At 40.8% G+C, this 21286-nt stretch overlaps 1 protein-coding gene across 2 annotated transcripts in view; it reads right to left on the reverse strand.

Moving 5' to 3' along the window:
• The window catches only part of AKAP12 (A-kinase anchoring protein 12), a 235196-nt gene that overhangs the window by 14879 nt on the left and 199031 nt on the right, over window positions 1-21286 (reverse strand). The window lies entirely within an intron of this gene.

Below are 21286 nucleotides of genomic sequence, written 5' to 3' on the forward strand. Positions count from 1 at the left end.
ACACACATAAATGAAAGAAAAATCATGAATTTACGTTTTTTTTCTTCTTTTTGGCTGTTAGTGGCTATTACAGGAATTAAAACACCCATTGTACTTAAAAACTATCCCGACAGACTTAAAGCATATCTAAACCCAAGAACAAAAATGTATTGCAGCTTAGCAGAACTTAGATGTGGTGTTTGCATTAATTTGTATTTATTTTTTTCCTTTATTTTAACTCAGTAATCCTGTAATTAACACACTTCCTGTCATAGGGTGACAACCATACTGAGCAGCATTGTTACCCTAGAACAGGGTTCTCCAAACTATGGCCCTCCAGTTGTTCAGGAACTACAATTCCCATAATGCCTATACATGTCTGTAAATGTCAGAGTTTTACAATGCCTCGTGGGACTTTTAGTTCCGCAACAGCTGGAGGGCCGTAGTTTGGAGATCCCTGCCCTAGAACATGGGTGCTTAACCTGTGACCCTCCAACTGTTGTGGAACTACAAGTCCCATCAGGCCTCTGACTTTGGGAGTCATGCTTGTAACTGTCTGCGGCTTGCAATGCCTCATGGGACTTGTAGTTCCGCAACAGCTGGAGGACCACAGGTTGAGCACCCATGCCCTAGAACTGAGAGAATTTTAGCACTACATAACCTCTTCCTCTCTTTCTCTCTTTTCCATAACAGGGGAGATTTTTTGTAATCCATGAAGATAGCAAAGAACAATGTTAACTGATAATAGTCTAGAGCAGTGATGGCGAACCTTGGCACCCCAGATGTTTTGGAACTACATTTCCCATGATGCTCTTGCACTCTACAATATAGTGGAGAATCATGGGAAATGTAGTTCCAAAACATCTGGGGTGCCAAGGTTCGCCATCACTGGTCTAGAGGCAGAGAGTGCAGGAAGTTATCAGCTCACGAGATTTCTGTCTGGATAAACATATTTTTTGTTTTTGCACTGTCAAACAGATATCATAAAACACTTTTAATGGTTTATTTAACAGGCTAAAAGGGAGCAAACGGGAGAAATGTATTGTTAGAGCTTACATATACTTTTATGCCTCATACACATGGACTTTTCCATCGGAAATTCCAACCGTGTGTATGCCCAGTTTTTCCATTGGATATTCCGAGGAATTTCGTTGGAGTTTACATAGAGAACATGTTCTCTTTTACTCCGATGGAATTTGGCCGGGCAAAAGCCAGATCGTGTGTATACGGCATAATGCCGCTTAAACACGATAATTTTTCAGCATGCAAAAAAATACGTTTCTCAGCCTCTAGAAAAAACAAAGTTTTTCCAACTTTGTCATTAAAACGACGTTGCCCACACATGATCGTTAAAAAAAAATGCTCTAGCAAAGCGCGGTGACGAACAACACGTACGACGGCACTATAAAGGAGAAGTTCCATGCGGATGACGCCACCCTTTGGGCTGCTTTAGCTGATTTTGTGATAGTAAAAGACGATTCGCGCTTTTTTGTCTGTTACAGCATGATGAATGTGCTTACTCCATTACGAACGGTAGTTTTACCAGAACGAGCGCTCCCATCTCATAACTTGCTTCTGAGCATGCGCTGGTTTTTACCGTCGTTTTAGCCCACACACGATCAATTTTTACAACAAAAAAAAAAGTTCTATACCTGATTTATTAGCGCCGCTCAGTGCTCACATGATCGGCTGGCTGACCTCTTTCCTAATCAAACAGGTACAGCGGGAGGTGCTGAAATTTCCCAGTGATGCCAGTAGGGGGGAGGAGAGGAGAGGAGCAGAGAGCCGTCCGGTCATGTCACCACCGAGAAGCACTATTAAATCAGGTATAGAACAGCTATTTTTAAATAAAGCACACATACAGGACATTTAGTATTATAAAAAGCAGGGGATTGCGTAATTTTTACTTAGTTATTACAGCAGCAGGGGGGGGGGGGGGCGGGCGGATAGGGCCTGACACACAGCTGACAGGGAGGGAGGAGAGGGGGGACAGAGGGAGACACAGGAGAGCTGCAGATAGCAGTGGCTGTCAGAGGCACGTGAACTGACCACAGTGTCAGAAGCCATGATATATCGTAGTCAGTTTACAGGGGGAAGGGCAGAACCAGGCAGATTTTTCAGATGTTATAGGGGGCCAAATTACACAGCAAAAGCACTGTGCTGTATAAAATGCTTTAAAAGAGCAGGATTCCATTTATTTCAGGTTAACAAACTCTAACTAAACTTGAATAAAAAAAAAAAAAAATTAAACATTTGTTTCATCCAAAATATTTTATCAGTAAATACTTTCTGTTTACACACAGCTTCATACATTAAAGTGAGCTAATGTACTTTAAACTGATATATAAACTAAACAGAACTGTATAAAGTTAGCACAAATCTATACTTTTCAATTTACTGTATTTTCTTTCACTGATATGGGCAGTTTAACTAATGAACACTAGATGGCAGTGTAATCACAGTTTACATTAGGTCTTATCTTAAACGGGCCAAGGAAGTCACAAAAAAAAAACTATAGTATGGCTTTTCTGTTTTTGTTTTTTTGGTTTATCAGAACATGTTTGTGTATCTGAAATCAAACAAAAAAAAAAAGCTGCATGATACATATAGATGTATGTGGAATCCATATTTTTAAAAGGACTTCTCATATCTATGAATAAAATCATTCAACAAGAGCCAAGAAAAGTTCACAAAATCAGGAAAGAGCTCAGGTTTTTCTATACTGTCAACTTTGATGAAGTTGAATTAGATATGGATACATCCTCCTAATGTGCTATACAATATTCAGATATTTACTTTTGCTGCAATGTGCTATACAATATTTTTAGGAATAAAACATGTGTCAGGGATATTATTATATATTATTAAAAGCATAAAACCCTCAGCAAAGACCTAATAGTTGATCTTTGTTTTATCTCCGGTCCTCTGTGTTTGATATCTATAGCTATCCCAGGCCAGCCATAAATGTAAAGGCCAGCAAACGATAGACCCAAAGTTTAGCCTTGGGGCAAGGACAGCAATTAAACCCCCCCCCCCCCCCAAAAAAAATACAACAATGGCAATGACAGAGTCTCTAAACACACAGGGGTAGATTCAGGTAGAATGTCTTATTTTTCTGCGGGCGTAGAACCTGCGCCCTAAGTTACGGCGACGTAGCGTAAATCTGCCGGCGTAAGCGCGCCTAATTCAAATTGTGAAGAGGTGGGCGTGTTTTATGTAAATAAAACATGACCCCACGTAAATGACGTTTTCGACTAACGGCGCATGCGCCATCCGTGAAAGTAACCCAGTGCGCATGCTCCAAATTAACCCGCAAAAAGCCAATGCTTTCGACGTGAACGTAAATTTCGCACAGCCCCATTCACGGACGACTTACGCAAACAACGTAAAATTTTCAAAATTTGACGCGGGAACGACATTCATACTTAACATAGGATACGCCTCATATAGCAGGGGTAACTTTACGCCGGAAAAAGCCTAATGTAAACGACGTAAAAAAATGCGCCGGGCGGACGTACGTTTCTGAATCGCCGTATCTACCTAATTTGCATATTCCTCGCGTAAATCGACGGAAGCGCCACCTAGCGGCCAGCGTAAATATGCAACTAAGATACGACGGCGTAAGAGACTTACGCCGGTCGTATCTTAGTCAAATCTATGCGTAACTGATTCTAAGAATCAGGCGCACAGAAACGACGCCGCACACTCAGAGATACGACGGCGTATCTGGAGATACGCCGTCGTATCTCCTACCTGAATCTGGCCCACAGTATTGTATCTGCCTAAGGATTTGTTTTCTGTCCAACTAAGCCTGAGATTTACACATAGCAGTAGAACAGGGAAATATAAAAATTCCTGTCAGTTTGACAGCTATCTGGAGCTCTGTTTGAGATTTAATCTCACTTCCTGTTCTGGTGACAATGGTTTCAACAGACAGCAGAAAATCTGTAATTGGAACACTGACAGAAATATTAATAATAAAAAAAATACCTGACAGGGGTCCTCACAGTCCCATACCTTTATTCATTAATACCCTGATGTAAAGCGCTGCGCAAACTGTTGGCGCTATATAAATCCTGTATAATAATAATAATAATAATAATAATTCCTGTCTGTTACTGTTGGAGATTTCCCCTCACTTCCTGTCTAGTAAAACATAGTAATCAGGATAGAAAGTGAGGGTAAATTTCTCCAATACTTCCCCACAATAATGTTTTGAAAATCTTGCATATAAGTAATGTTTTTTGGGGGGTTTTTTTGATAAAGAAACAAAGGATTAGAAATCCTGTAAAGAAAAAATTATTGCTTTCCGAGTTCATCCTTTGAGCCGGTTCACACAGGGGAGACACGACTCTTTGCGAGGCGACCTGGACGTGACCCGAGCGTGCACCACAGCGCGACTTGGGGCAACTTAGAGGGCGACTTCAAGTCGCTTCCAGGACAGGCGACTTTCCAGTGGCCAATCAAACTAAAATCAACTCTGTGGGAGGGAGGGGTTTGCCCTTAAAAATATTTTCACTTCCTTAAAAGTCGCTGCAGTAAAGACAGTGATCGGACTGAGGCGACTTCCATTGAAATCAATGGATACAAGTCGCCTAGAAGTCGGATTTAAGTAGTACAAGAACCTTTTCTGAAGTCGGAGCGACTTCAGTAGTGTACATTAAGACGGCTCCCATTCACTTCAATTGATTTTCTCAACAGCGCGACTTGGGGAGACTTGGGCAACTTCAAGTCAGATCCCAAGTCGCCCCAGTGTGAATGGGCTCTTTCAGTCTGTCCTAGTAGCTTTTGTCACCCAAACAGTAAATACGTTGGAATCCAAAAGCTACATTCCTGAACTGTGTTATTTTTGCTATTATATTAAAGATGTGGTTTTAACTGCACTTTCTGTCTCCCCCTGGTTTATGGTTCCTCACACAGAAGCATTTCTCGCAGCTCAAGCCTCGTACACACGTCAGGTTTTCCCGACGGGAAAACTGCGAGGGAACTGCTGGGAGTCCCGGCCGTGTGTATGCTCCTCGCATTTTTTTAGATGGGAAAACTGCCCAAAAACCGCCGGACAAAAAAAGAGAACCTATGGGAAAAACTGCGATGGAGCATACACATGGCCGGGATTCCCGACCAAAGCTCCATCGCAGTTTTCCTGACGGGAAAACCTCTCGTGTGTATGGGGGAAAGACTGCCTGAGCAGGTCCCCGGCTTTCCCCTCAGGTTTCCCGGCGGTAAAAAGTCCGCCGGGAAACCCGATCGTGTGTATGAGGCATCAGAGGGAAATCTTTCCCATCTACCTACTGGCAAACAGAGCAATAATGCTAAGACGCCTGTGCACGCCTATGGCTTAAAAGGTGTGCTGAGAACACATTCTATGCATGCTCCCAGCCAGTAGTGTATTTAGGTTTGGGCTGCCCTAGGCCTGACTAAACTCGTGCACCCCTAATTTAAATATGATCCACCCCTTTCTGTCAAGGCCACACCCCTTTCTGTTTAGGACCCACACTAGTTATTAGGGCCTTGGGGGGGCAATATATTCCCTTAATTTGCATAGATTTCCTCTCACTTCCTGTTTGGCTATGGAACAGGAAGTGAAGGGAAATCTCTGCAATGGGACAGAGTTGTAAAAAATAAACTGACAGGGACTATAATCCTCCCTTACTCTATCCAAAATGAAAAAAGAAAGTGTTGCCTATAGTTTTACTTTAAAGGGGTTGTAAAGGTTCGTTTTTTATTTTCTAAATAGGTTCCTTTAAGATAGTGCATAGTTGGTTCACTAAACTTTTCCTTTGATTTCCCTTCGAAATATATATTTTTTTTGTTTTCTTTGTCTGAATTTCACACTTCCTGTTCCTCCTTAGTAAGCTGTTCAGTAAGCTGTTCTGGCTGACTACCCACCGCTTGGGTGATGGTGGAAAGCTTACTGAGGAGAAACAGGAAGTGAGAAATTCAGACAAAGAAAAAAAAACATTTAGAAGGGAAATCGAAGGAAAAGGTAAGTGAATGCACTAGCTTAAAGGTACTTATTTAGAAAATAAAAAACAAACCTTTACAACCCCTTTAAGCACAAATTTCTGATAATTTTATGGAGAGGGCTAAGAACATATAACCATGCCAATGGTACAGCAGAAAACATATAGCACAGTGAGGAAGGTTTGTGGTCCAGGCTGATAGGATGGTCAAAATTAGAAGCAGCTTGCGTTACACCAACAGTGTAACACAAGCCGGCGGCCCCCTGCAAAGTGCTGCCCTATGCCTGGGCCTTGTTGGCCTAGGCCAGGATACAGCGTTGCTCCCAGCACAGGGACCAAGCTGTCACAGATAGTTACTAATCTCGATTTGTGATCAGAAGCGCATGGGATGAGCATCTAAACATTGCTACTGTGACAACCAATCACATTAAATATGCAATCGGGAAGCATGTCCCATCTTCCAGTGTTAAGACCCAATTAAAGATATTCTGGGAGGGGATGGGAAGGGATTAATGTAAGTATTAACTTTGACATATTGTATGATTACAAATAAGCATGCAAAGAGATATATGGCTTCTGTAGCAACTTCATCTAAAACGTACCAAATATATAAAATATGTGAAAACAAAGAACCTTTCTCATTTGCTACCTTTTGGTCTCTAAAAATACCATTGAAAGCATTTTCTTATATATGTTCTCTAAGTGCAACATAAAAACAAACTATTGCTTGTATCAGAAATTTAGGGATCCCATGTGCAGGCTTTCTGTGTTATCTCAATGGGTCCTTCCAGTTCTTGAGCTACAGAACAATTTATTCCTATTCTGTGAAAATGAGAAGAATTTGAGGGATTTAGTACCTTACCAGCAAAAAACTGGACATGGCTGACATGAAAATATTGTACTTTAAGTCCACAAAAAGACATTTAGTATCATTGCACAAGATGAAATTATGGACTAAGTGCATTTCTGGCAGATCAACAAGTCATTTTCTGATCTCACAGGATGTTTAAAGGGATAAAACATGGGGAAATTGTGCGTGTATTGAAGAGATGTACTCTTTTTTTTTTTTGCCCTGACATGTGCTTTGAAGGCCTCATGCATGCTTGAGTTTACAAATGCTGCTTTTACAGGTGTTTGAGCTTTTTTCTTCTCTGCCTCTAAACTCCTCTCCACGCACTATAGACGTTTACAGGAGTTTAGAGGCAGAGGAAAAAAACATCACTTGTGCGTTCAGGAGAGGAGCTTTTGAGCATGGAAAAACTCCCGACGTGCCTAAACAAGGATAAACGTAGGTAATAAACATGTCTAAATGCACGTTAACCCTAGGAGCTTTTAGCGCTTGAAAGTTTCTTTATTTTAATGGCCAGAACAAATTATTAGAAAGAAATTAATAAACACCCAAGCACTTGTCGCACCCAAACGTGCTTAAAAAAAACGCGGCTTAGGAGCATTTTTGCAGCTACTTTTCTTCTGCCAAGAGAAATGCATTAAGAAGATTCCGAGGCCCGGATTCACAAAGGATTTACGACGGCGTATCTCCGTATATCCGAATGTGAGGCGTCGTATCTCGGCGCCTGATTCAAAGAATCAGATACGCCAGAATTTGTCTAAGATACGACTGACGCAAGTCTCTTACGCAGTCGTATCTTAGGTGCATATTTACGCTGGCCGCTAGGGGCGCTTCCGTATATTTCCGCGTCGAATATGTAAATTAGCTAGATACGCCGATTCACAAACGTACTTGCGCCCGGCGTATTAAAATACGCTGTTTCCATAAGGCGTTCAAACGGCGTAACTTTACCCCTCATAAAGCAGGGGTAAGTCATGTTAAGGTATGGACGTCGGAAACGTCGGAACAGCGTCGTACGTGAATGGGCGCAGGTTACGTTCACGTCGACTAAGCATTGAGCCGGCGTAACTTAGGGAGAAAATTCGACGTGATACTGAGAATGTGCGCGCATGCGCCGTTCGTTAGGCACGTCATTTACGTGGGGTCGCGATTCATTTCCATACAACACGCCCCCTACCAGCCTACTTTGAATTACGCGGGCTTACGCCGGCCCATTTACGCTTCAGATTTCACTAAGGACGTTAATTTAGCAAAAACGTAAAATCATAGCTTAGGGTTCTAATAAACATGGAGAATATTCCTTTAGCATACCTTACTAGAATGCACAATGTGCATAACATTGATGAGATGTTTAACCAGCAAACCAGCAATCTTGTTTCAGAATGCAGAGCTCTTTTTTTTTTTGCATGATCACATAAAGAGCTCTGCATTTTGAAACAAACTTGTTGGTGCGCTGGTGACATATCCCTTAGTTCTAATAAATCCCAAGAGTTATGTATAGAGGAAATTCCTCTTTGCTAGCACATAGTGGGGGCGCAAGAACACAGTGGATTTCTACTTTTCCCAGAAACATTCTTTAAAGAGTAGCTCCGCTTTTGCTGAGAAAAAAAAAAAACCTTTGGGTGATCTATGTACATTGCAGGGATTTTGACAAACTTTGTAGCAGATTGCTATTTTTTGTGTTGTGAAGAAATAGCTCATTGTCTCACCAGACAGAGTGCTTTCACACTCACTGCGCCCAGGTGTCGGCGGTAAAATGCAACTATTTTTTGCGGCGCTTTACCATCATTTTTGCTGCACTTTTAAGCCGCTAGCGGGTGCTTTTAACCCCGCTAGCGTTTGAAAAAGTGTTAAAAGCTTCCGCAAAGTGCCTGCAATGCGCCGCTATAGCATTGATTTCAATGGGCAGGGGCGCTTTAGACGCGGTGTATTCACTGCTCCTAATGCGCTGCAAAGAAGCTGCTGGCAGGACTTTTTCTGACGCCCTACCAGCGCACCGCTCCAGTGTGGAAGCCCTTGAGAGTGAATGGAGTGGCTCTTTCAGGGTGATTTGCAGGCGCTATTTTTAGCGCTATAGCGACTGCAAAGCGCCTCAGTGTGAAAGGGGTCTGATGCCGCGTACACACCATCACTTTATGTGATGAAAAAAAACGACGTTTTTTAAAACGACAATTTAAATGACCGTGTGTGGGGGGAAACGTCGTTTTATGTCTTGTGAAAAACGACAAAAAAAAATTGAAGCAATTTTTTGTGTCGTTTTTCAAAACGTCGTTTTTTGTTTCACAAAAAATCACAGTGTGTAGCAAAAACGACGTTTTTAAACCCGCGCATGCTCAGAAGCTAGTTATGAAGCGAGCTTGAATGGAAAAAAGTGCTGAACGTAACCTCGCTTTGCTAGAGCATTGTGAAAAAACTATGGTGTGTAGGCAACGTCGTTTTTGAAAATTGAAGTTTCAAAAACGTTGTTTTTTACTTCACAAAAAATGTCGTTTTTTTCATCACATAAAGTGATGGTGTGTACGCGGCATTAAAGGAAGGGTCTGGTTCATTAATAATCAACGTATGAACTTTCTGAGCTTTAAAGAGGAAAGCTGCAGTGTCTGCATCCCTTTAGAAGTGATAAACCCTTAGGCTAGACTGACATACAATACGTGCGGTTCTGTATGCCTCGTGTACGCGGCAGCTTACTGTATGTGTTTGAAGTGGCTGCTATATCTGCGTTTTGCAGGCAAAGAACCCTAAACCTATTTATAAAAAATGCAGTTGCACAGAAAAGGCATGTGTTTTTTCATGTGTGGTGCGGAGGGTGGCAATAATATTTTCTTGTGCAGCTGCCTGCGGGTGTAATTTGCACACCTACACAGGTGTGCCTATTAAAGAGGGTGCACTTTTTCTTAGTGTTGACATCTGCGAAAATCAATTAGCCAATCACACAAACTGGAAATTAAATTTTTTTTATACCAACTGTATACAGAACACCCCCAGGTTGCCATATTGCATAGAAAATTACAGTGGTTGAAGATTGAACAAAAAAAAAAGTAATCTTAATAACAATAAAATATAACATGACTTGTGTACTGTAGCAATTGTATATTTTATTATTTGCTACTTTGTTCCCACAAACATGGAGTTGCCCTTAAATGAACGTAAATGTTGCTTTTTGGGTAGGAAATTTTATAAATAAACATCTTAAGGACAACTGCCATATGTCAATCAGCATAGCTGATAGGCACACTGCCAGCATCTCAATGTGGTCATCATTTATTTGCCGGTATATAGGCATCTTATTATATTTATAAAAAAAAACTATTACAAATTCAGACAGTAGAGGACAGTATCTCCCTACCTAGGGAAAAACATTAGTGTATGATAGAGGCTCAATGGATTTCAAAGGGTAACTTCACTTTCGTGGAAAAAAAAAATACAAATAAAGAAAAAATAATATAGCATATATAATTGCGACACAAGTCATATCGTAATTAAATGGTATTAAAAATTACCTTTCCTTTTCAACCTGCAGCCTCTGTAATTTTGTGAAAATGCAATGCAATATGGCTACCTGGAGGTGTTCTGTACACAGAATAGGCACTGGCAGGGCAGGACTTAGGGTGGTGGGGGCCCCTGGGCTTGAGTGTTGATTAAAGGGGCCCCCTGTAGCCGAGTTGAGCGGGGGGGGGGGGGTCGAAGTTGTTGAGCGGGGGATCATAGTTATTGAGGGGGGGTATCGTATTTGTTGAGCGGGGGTGCTACCACTGGGCAGACTTTTTGCCTCTTCATCCACAACTGCATGGCTCTTCCTGCTTCCTCCTCCAGGGGCCTCTGTTGGGCGGGGCCCATGGGCTTGAGCCCAGTCAAGCCCAATGGTAAGTCCGGCCCTGGGCACTGGCCACTCCAGCTTGTGTGATTGGCTTACTTATTTTACCAGAAGTCTGCACTAGGATACAAGTCAGACTTCAGGCATCTCCTGCACCAAAAAATGACATTTTTAGTGAGATACTCCCAATAGGAAAACACGTCTAAAGGGATGAAGGTCCTCATTAGTGCTCTGCAGGCGCACTGCTGATTGGTAATTATAAAACCACTCCCATTAGGCCTACTTAGCACAGAGGACCAAACAGAGATTTCTTCAGAATAACAAAAGGTAGGAATCTGCAACAAAGGTTGTTATAATCCTTGCAATGTACATAGATCACCCAGGAGGGGAACGTTTTTTTTCTCAACAAAAGTGGAGTTTTAAATCTCAGAATAATTCCCACTGTATCAAGGGTGTGCAAATCCCAGACGTTAGACAACCAATGCAACCAATACAGATGGCAGCTAACAACTTTGAATGTTCTATGTTGGTATCAACAGAAGCAAGTTTTTTGACTCAATAAAAGAGAGACAGCGCTAAAACTTTTTCTTTCTTTTTTTTTTTTAATAAAGTGAGAATCACAGAATCACTGACAATTTTTTGTTTTCTGTGTCCCTGTTAGATAAATTCCCTCTGATGGATCCAAAAAGTGATGGTAAATCCAAAACTGTACAGTTAGGATACATTTTCCAAAGGGAGTATTTGATCCAATGGAAATTGTCGAAGACGGGAATTGTGCACCCTTTGAAGTCTCCCAGGGAAAGACAACCAGCCTAATGCTGGCCATACACTCCACGAAAAATCGCCCGAACGAACTTTCGAAAAACGAAAGTTCTTTCGTGAGCGCAAACGATAGTGCCATCATGTAGTGGGCGATAAATCGTTCAGTGGACATTAAAAAAAAAAATGGTTCGTTTTTTTTACATATACCTAGTGCAGAAAGTTCGGACGGGAAACACATTAACCTTCCGATTTATCGTTCGTTCGGCAGAAAATTTCCAAACTTGTCCTTCGTTTTTTCGGCTCAAAAACGTCCAAACGATTTTTTGATTTTGTGCCCATTAACTGGCCGAAAAACGAAAGATCTTTCTTTACGACCGATTTTCAGCCGAATTTTCGTATAGTGTATGGCCAGCATTAGTTGATATTTCCTTACTATTGTAAGGGACCTTACTATTCCCTACTTTTTCCAAAACTAAAAAATGTGTTGTTTATACATACACAGTAAAATTGTCTATTGGCTCATAGATTGGACTGATTACTTTAAAACTCAAAAAAGTGTCTGTCCCTGAAAATAACCTATTATTTCTATTAATGTTTAATTATATAAAAGAAAAAACTCTGGGTGGGTTTCAGTAGATGCCTCATAGAGGGTATCACACTTTTTAAGCACTACAAGAATTCCATCAGCAGCAACGGGTGGACAGTTACTGACAGCTGTTGAGGATGCTGCTTTTGTATCTAATCATTTTTTACATTCTTTGTGCAGGACCAGGCACCACAGATCAGTTATGGGTGGTTGTATGAAGATACAAACACCACCGTTGAGCCTCTAAATAGCAATGGCTAAACATACACTACACATGTGATGGTTAGGAATCAGATAAAAAAAAAAAATGCATTGCCTAGTTTGGAAGCAAAGAAGGGAGATGCTGTATTAGTATGAACCTCCGATAAACAAACAGGATAAGACTTCAAACAGTAGAGGAAGAATGCTGATAAAGAAAGGAACAGTCTGACACTTTGATTTCTGAGTTTCCTTTTTGTTAAGAGCACCAAAAGCTGTGTAGGTTTGCTCTTAATTTCTATTTCTCAAAAGGTTGCATACTGCTTCTCTCAGCATTGTACATGTTGGGGTTGAATCACCTTTAAATCGCACAGGAACTGCACTCATTTTGAATGGGCTCAAACCACACCGCATCACACCAAAGCTATGTTTGGAAATTCACTGCAACCAGATTGCATGGTACTTTCGCTCCATACTGCCTGGTACAGGCAAAGGCACTGCGTTTGCGACTTGCATTTGGGGTGCTGCTAATATTGTACTGACACCTACTGCAGATCGCAAGGGCAGTGCATTTTGAACTTGAAGCGAGAAACACGCAAGGATCATGAGTTTCCAGCACTACATTCTAGTGCGAACCGGGGTTAACTGTTGACTTTGCAAGGGAATTATCCCCAGAGCTTAACAAATGAGGTGAAGCTCTGCCAACTTACATTATCCAATGATGTGCAAGAAAAACTACTTTTCTTTCATTTTCCTTGCACATGATTGGGTATTCTATAGTTAAACTTCACAACATTCACTAAGCTATGAAGCAAATTCCTCTGCAAGTGTAACTACTACTTGTAAATTAGACAGATGATTTGTCTTTAGTAAACCAACCGCAATATGTAAACAGAGAGTGGAATCTTTTTTGGGTGAAGGTGTTTTTAATGGATAGATGATTGAATTATTTTTTTTCTCCGTCTGTCCTTTTCAGATTTTAGGGTACTTATAAACATGAGAATAGTAAATTCCAACATGAGTAATGATGCTTATGATTAAGGAGGCCCGTCAAACAACCCTGGTTAACTGAAATGGCAACTGGCCATGTTGGATGTATCAAGCCAATGCTATTGTTTCCTTGACAATACCATAGGAGTCCAGCTATGTTCCCCGATTACAACTACACTGAAAATAAGCATGCACACTAGGGTAACCCCTTGGTGAAAATGTAGGGAAACTGCTTCGAAAGGAAAGGGCTTTCGGAAGTCTAATAATGCCCTCTGATGTCTCTAGTGAGCCTAATGCCCTGTACACACGATCGGTCCATCCGATGAGAACGGTCTGATGGACCGTTTTCATCGGTTAACCGATGAAGCTGACTAATGGTCAGTCGTGCCTACACACCATCGGTTAAAAAAACGATCGTGTCAGAACGTGGTGACGTAAAACACAACGACGTGCTGAAAAAAACTAAGTTCAATGCTTCCAAGCATGCGTCGACTTGATTCTGAACATGCGTGGATTTTTAACCGATGGTTGTACCTACTAACGATCCATCTGTTAAATTTAAAACAAGATTGCTTTTTTTTAACCTATGGATAAATAACCAAAGGGGCCCACACACAATCGGTTTGGTCCAATGAAAACGGTCCATCAGACCGTTCTTATCGGTTTGACCGATCGTGTGTACGCGGCATAAGAATTACGATTCAAATCTTACTTTGATGACATCAAAAAAGTCAACAGCAATATGCTAGTTAGCTACATGGTGCACCTTTGTACACAGGAGACAGATTTTCATTGCAACTCACATTTGCAGCAAACCATGTTTTAGCATTGAGGCAAACACAGATTGTTAACATATTCAGTGCAAATGTATCTCATTGGTTTCAAATACAAAGTTTTATGCTTATTTGTGGCCACTGAGATGGGCTGTCCGATGACCTATTCTATGTGTGGATTATAGCCAGCTTTTATCATGAAGGTAAATGCAGGCTATAGACACAGACATGTGTGTCATTGCATTAACAACAGAATAACAGAATATGCTGAAATTAGCTAGAAGTTTATGCATGTCTTAAGTAAAATGCATGCCACTTTATATTAATAACTGAATCTGACCATTAAAGATTATGCATTGAATATCACTATTGTATTTGTGGTATAGTTGTGTGCAATCTCAGCCATTGGTTAATGCAGAAAGAGTGGAGTTTAAGTGATAACCCTTTTCATAGATAACCTAAGTTACTAAAGATGGAATCATTCAGGTCCTTCCTTAGTTTCCTTCCTTAGTCATTATATAGCTCCTTCCTCAGGCTTTGTATACTGCCTGTGTAATGAACTTATAGAAATTCCCACAAACTTGCATTTTGCATAATAAGTAACACTAGCCAACAAAAGTCATCACATAAACTTGTAGTTTTCTGCACTAGTGTATTTAAAAATACTCTGCTACCAACTTCTGGGAGCTAATTATTAAGTAAAGCCATCACTGTCTGTGATCTAAGATGAAGCACCCTTAAGCATACAGTAGTAGAATACTATAACACAAGGAGGAATGTTTTGCAGTAAGCAGGGCTGCACTTATCCTTCCCGCCATCCTATTTCAAATGTCTTGTGCCAGCCCTATCTAACCCCCAGTCAGCTGGCCAATTTTAGTATGGTACCTAAGCAGGTGAACTGTACACTTCACCAACAAAAATGCACTAATTTTGCAAGGACAGCAACAATTAGTACAGAGTCAGATTTGTTTGGCAGGCAGGAAGGCAGTCTGGAACCTAAAAAGTCAGCAAAATGTGTGTCTAGCAATGTGCCACTGGCAGGCCTGCTTCCCTAGGACTGCATACTACCTCTGTTTGCATTTTATCACATATGGTCATTATGGAGTTTATTGTAAACTGTTATCAACAACTGAGTTTCAGATCAGCTGTAGATACACCCCTAATACCATTTATCACTTTGTGGATAGGTGTGCAAACATAATGGCAGTAACCCTACCTTCTCAACCTGTCCCAGATTATTACCAAGTAGAAATATCCAGTTAAGTCGCTCAATTAATTTCTCAACTTAAAGTGATTGTTTTTTTAATTAACAAAATTATCATTTACAAACATTACTTACCTGCTCTGTGCAATGGTTATGCATAGAGCAGCCCCTATCCTCCCCCTGCCGCGTCTCGTGGCTCCTCTCTCCCACTAGGTCTCCTCATAGCAAGCTGCTTGCTCTGGGGTCACTTGTTTATGCTCACTCCATAGCCCTAATCTGTGTGTCTATTGACACACAGAGCAAGGCCCAGTGCCACCCTACCCCCGCACCCTCCTCACTGACTGTGAATGAAAGCAGCAGCCTCCTCCTGCTGTCTCTGAACCAATGAGGAGGGAGAGTGCTGAAAGAGCGGCTAGGTTCATGCACATTGCTGGATCAAGAGTGGGCTCAGGTAAGTATAAGGTGGGGCTCCCCGCATGCACAAGGTTTTTATTCCTTGGTGCAGGGAATGCATTAAGGTATAAAACCTTCTGCCTTTAGGACCACTTTAAATGGTTATGAGCAGGTCATTTCAGAAGCTTGTTGTGTTTGTCAAGAGTAACAATATCACTTTGCATTCCAATGTGACTTCATATTTCAATAACCACCTATAATACTATTTTTTAAATTTTAATGACATATATTTTTCAATTGCAAAAAATGCTGTTGGTTGAATCCAAGGTAATTATAGAGGACTAAACTAGTGACAGTTAAATAGTGCATAAGCTTAAAAAGCTAAATCACAAAATTACATTTCAGGACACCGAATATAGCTACAGCTGAATAAGAATGAGACATAAGTATTTAATTACAGGAAGGGCAGTACAATGGTGGGCATAGACAAGCTGGCATCTCACTGAGAATAAAGGGCAGTTAGACATCTCAAATGACTCCACAATTTGCCACTGTTTACCTCCTGATTCAACTGACGGATGAAGGTGGTGCACACACTCTGAAAGCTTTATTCCCTTTTCTTCATAGAATAGAGAACAGTGGGCTATAAACAAAGAGATTTTCCAATATGTTGCAATAACTTTTTTTTTTAGATGGTCAAGTGACCATTACTGAACCTCTGCATAGCACAGATGTTTATGGCCAGCCATAAACATATGCGGCTTGAATCAATATTATATTTTATTAACTAAAGTGACATTGGCTTTCCAGAAATAGAATGTGCTATGTCTCTTAGGACCTGGGGACATGGGTTTTTTTGTTGGGTGCCAAAACAGTTGATGGGGATGCAGCTTGATGCAACTCTTAATTAAATCAACTGCATGTCACAAATAGGTCGACTGTAGTTCAATGCACCATAGAATAAAATTAGATGGAAATCATCTCAAATGCAGGCTTCTTAAGAACAGCCCTGCATTGGGTACATCTTTTCAAATTTAAGGATCTATTTAAGCTAATTAAAATAAAGTTTACACTTAGTGGCTCGGAGAAGCAGATGTTGTGTTTGCTTTTTACTATGAACTTGCTGTACAATGCCCTCACGCATTAAACTGTGTTTGTTTATTGTCCTCTAAATTAACGTGCAGGACAAACCTGCTTGGAATGTCCATGGGTGCTTCTGTCTCGTGCATAGTCCCACTGTCTTTACCAGTTGAGCAAGTCCCTCTTACAATGAATCAAACACATATATATATATATATATATATATATATATATATATATATATATATATATATATATATATATATATACTGTATATACATATATAAAGCACTATAGCCTGGGTCATAATACTCCATTGAAGAATATCCTCGAAGATATAACTTCTTTTATTTATCTTAGCCAATAAATTTCATTCAATTAATAGTGCACACAATGTTTGTCCCTGGCCTTGAATCAGAGGGGTTAAAATTAATAAGAAACATACAGGAGAAGTTTTCAGGGATACTACAGTTGAACGAACCAGCACTCCACGTGCTTAAGTCATCCCTGTCGACATCTGGAGCTGGTTGACAACTCTCCCGTGGGATTCCTAGAGCTGAGCTGGATGCTTTCCAGAAATTCCCAGCATTCTACCTTCATCAGATATGCTATGTACACACCCAACTTTCCTCTCCTCGGACCCTTCCAAAGCTCTTTACACAGTCTATATTTTGCAAAGTATGCAATTTTTATACTTTTTGACCAGCGCAGTTTTCGATAGATATTTAACATGAGGTTTATGGTTTACTTCTGGTCCTGGATTTTCTAATCAATGATCAAAATTCAAAATAAAGGAGAACAAATAAAAAATAGAAGATGTTCCCCACAAAAAAAAATCAAATCCCAGCTGTCTACCAGATGTGTCTCTGCTTCACACCAATGCAGACCATACATTATGCAGTTTTCTTCCCTTCCACCACAGGTGGAAGAAAACAAAATTGCTCAGTTCCCCCATCAAGACAGTCAGTGATGATGGGGGAATTCCTATATCAGCACTATTGTGTTCTTCTGGCGGGGAGCTTGGGGAGCCTTCCTTGCTGGCAGAATACAATGATTAGTGTTGCCGGTTATAACCGGTTGCACAAATCATTTGGGGAAATTCCAACAGGCTGATTATACAGAAGTTGATCGACTTGTGTACAACCAGGGTGCCCATACATGGATTGAAATTCAACTGGTCCCTGCTGAACCCACCAAATGTTGATCCATGTATGGCCATTTTAAGCATTCTCTAAACCAATGGTTCTCAACCTGGGGGTCAGGACCCCCTCGGGGGTCAAATTATGATTTGCCAGGGGTCACCAAATCCTGGGCTGTTCCTGAAGCCTGCACTGTTCTCCCAGGAAGGGAGATGATACAAGGGGGAGGAACAAAGAAAAAGGGAGAGAAATAAAAAAAGAGAGAGCAAGAAAGACAGTTAGAGAGAGGGGTGGGGGGGGGAACAAGGAATTAGGATACAGAGAGATGAAAGGGAAAGAAAGGAGAACCAAGAGAAAGAGTGGTACACCCTATAGTGTACTATAAGGGGTTTTAATACTGTACGAGTGGAAGGCACTCAGGGAGCGCTAAATGTCCGTGAGTTAGGGGCGCAAATTACTTGTCTTGCCTTGGGTGCTTTCAACCCACGCTATGAAAATAATTTTACTGTTGGGGGTCCCCACAACTTTGGAAATGTTATCAAGGGGTCACGGCACTAGAGGGTTGATAACCACTGCTCTAAACAATGTATTTGAGAAATTCCTTTTGTGTAACAGAAGTATCTACACAACAGGATTCTGTTTTTAAAGGAGTAGAGGATGTCCAAGGCAAAGCAGTCCACTCATATGCAAGTAAACAATTTTTATAATATCCCTTGCACATGATTGGGTATTCATAGTGACTAGAAAATATTCACTATATATCTACACAAATATGTAACCTCTGAAAAGTCAGATGATGCCTGCTCCAAGCAAGAAAAGCAATAATGTTTTATTGTCCCTGAGATCTTAACTAGTGCAAAGATTTGGAACCTATGGTTCTTCTTTTTTATTGGGCTTTGGTTTTTCGAGCATCAGAATAAAAAAGTGACTAGTTCGAGAGAGAATTCTGCAAAGTGTGGAAAAGGAATGAAATTACATTCCTTGCAAAATGGCAACAGGAGTACATAAAGAGGCCCTGTCAACACACTTCTTATCCTCATGTAAACAATTCATTTAAACTGCATTAATCTCAGTTATTATTGCCCCATGGGCAATCAAATCATTTTGCAGGAGCCAGGAAAATCAATAGAACCCAACACTTCAGACTCCTCTCTTTTCTGGTTGGCTGCTGCTGTCCCACCCAAGTCGCTATGCCATAAGGGTCTATCAGCAGTTCCCATCACAGCCTTGTAAAATGTAAACTGACAGTGCACAGGCTGCGTTCAGAATTTGCGAAGAGGCTACATCTATGGTAAACTTATGTTTGCATGTCTAATCACATAAGTTAGTTCAGGTGTCATGTGTACATTGTCACATGTGTGCATCCTTCACAAGTGGTTGTGCTTTTGTATACTTTACTGTATAGAGCACAGTAGTACAGTTTCTTTATTTCAAGCTTGTTATGAACCTACTACAATACAGTACTATATAGCTATTTTGTTAGTTGGGGACCAAGGCTAACTTTGTTGGACTAAATATAAAGTGTAGCGCTAAAATTACAAATGATTAATGAATATACTACATGTATAGTATATATTATATATCTGTGAATACATATGTAAAGTAGACGTGCAAACACAGTCTCTATAGAATGAGTGATAGTACAAATAAATATATAAGTGATGGTGCTCCGATAATTCAAATTGTGGAAAAAACAAAAAAGCAAAAGCCGTCACCAGCTGTAGAAAGGCTCTGGATGGTATGCCCAAAAGTGGATGGTTTAACGTATGTGTTGAAGTGACCCAATGATGGTCAAAAGCCAGAGCCAAAAAAGGAGTATCCAAAAGAGGAAAGAGAAGAAAAGCATATAGCGTAATCCTGTATTACGAACTGTGTTTTAATGCAGGTAAGAACACTTACATTATATGATGAATTAAAAGCTGATCAGATAAAAAGCGGCAGCAGTGGGGTGTCTGACGCATTTCGCAGCCTAATTTTGCAGACTATGCACGAGGCTGCGAAACGCGGAGATGTGGAGGTTGTTTGTGAGCTGCAGCATTGATTGGTCCATACATCTTTATCATGCTAGATTGACCCTCTCGAACATATGTTCCCCAGGGTCCAATCTCTCCGGTAAGCCTTTCTACAGCTTGTGACGGCTTCTGCTTTTTTTGGTTTTCCACGATTTGGATTTTCGGAGCACCATCACTTATATATTTATTTGTACTATCACTCATTCTATAGAGACTGTATTTGCACGTCTACTTTACATGTATTCACAGATATATAATATATGCTATACATGTAGTATATTCATTAATCATTTGTAATTCTAGCTCTACACTTTATATTTTGTATTTGTTTTTATCCACTTGTCTTTGGTTTTTGTAGCTGCTTACTTTCTTAGACAGCGCAGAATTATTTTGCTTTTTGTCTCCATTAACTTTGTTTAACTTACAAACGCACCCTCAGAGCAGTACTTGTTCATATGTAGGGGACTTACTGTGTGTGTATATATATATATATTACATTCATATTAGTCCCTGCCCTGAACAAGTAGGAACAATGAGGTCTACGTACTAACAGAAGCGATGTTAGTGTTCCAATCTTCCCTGCTGCGCCTGTGTGTTCTAACAGGGGGACTTCCCCCACCACAAGAACACACTGATCAGAGCTGGCACTTAGGTCAGATGCTGTTTTTTCCAGCATGCCTGTTAGACAGAAGCCGGCTGCGAGACTGGCTTCTGTAGAACAGACAGCTGTACAAACGGGCTGAAAGTCGGCCAGCTCGTGCTAAACTGGCCAATTTTTCTTGATCTTTGGCCCGTGTGTACAAGGCTTAACTCACATTCATACATACACATACTAGGGACAGTTTACACAGGAGACAACAAACCTAATGCCGCGTACACACGATTGGTCCATCCGATGATAACAGAACGATGGACCGTTTTCAACGGTTAACCGATGAAGCTGACTCGCCTACACACCATCGGTTAAAAAAACGATCGTGTCAGAACACGGTGACGTAAAACACAACGACGTGCTGAAAAAAACGAAGTTCAATGCTTCCAAGCATGCGTCGACTTGATTCTGAGCATGCGTGGCTTTTTAACCGATGGTTGTGCCTACTAACGATCGTTTTTTTCCCATCGGTTAGGAATCCATCGGTTAAATTTAAAACAAGTTGCCTTTTTTTTAACCGATGGTTATATAACCAATGGCGCCCACACACGATCGGTTTGAACCGATGAAAATGGTCCATCAGACCATTCTCATTGGTTTAACCGAACGTGTGTATGCAGCATTACAGTATGTCGCTAGACTGTAGGAGGAAACCAGCACAAGTACAAGAAGTGCATGCAAACTCTATGCAGTTAGTGTCATGATTGGGATTTGAGTCTCTAGTGCTTCCAGGCAGAGGTGCTAACCGCTAAGTCACTGTGCTCAACACCCACTACAGTATATAAGAGCTAGTAAAGAACCTAGTTACAGTATATGAGGATTGCTTCTAATATTATATGTGGGCATTGTTCAACTACTTCTGACACCCCACCATCCACTACCGGAAATATA

Source organism: Rana temporaria, chromosome 4, assembly GCF_905171775.1.
Source record: "Rana temporaria chromosome 4, aRanTem1.1, whole genome shotgun sequence".
Classification (NCBI taxonomy): Eukaryota; Metazoa; Chordata; class Amphibia; order Anura; family Ranidae; genus Rana; species Rana temporaria.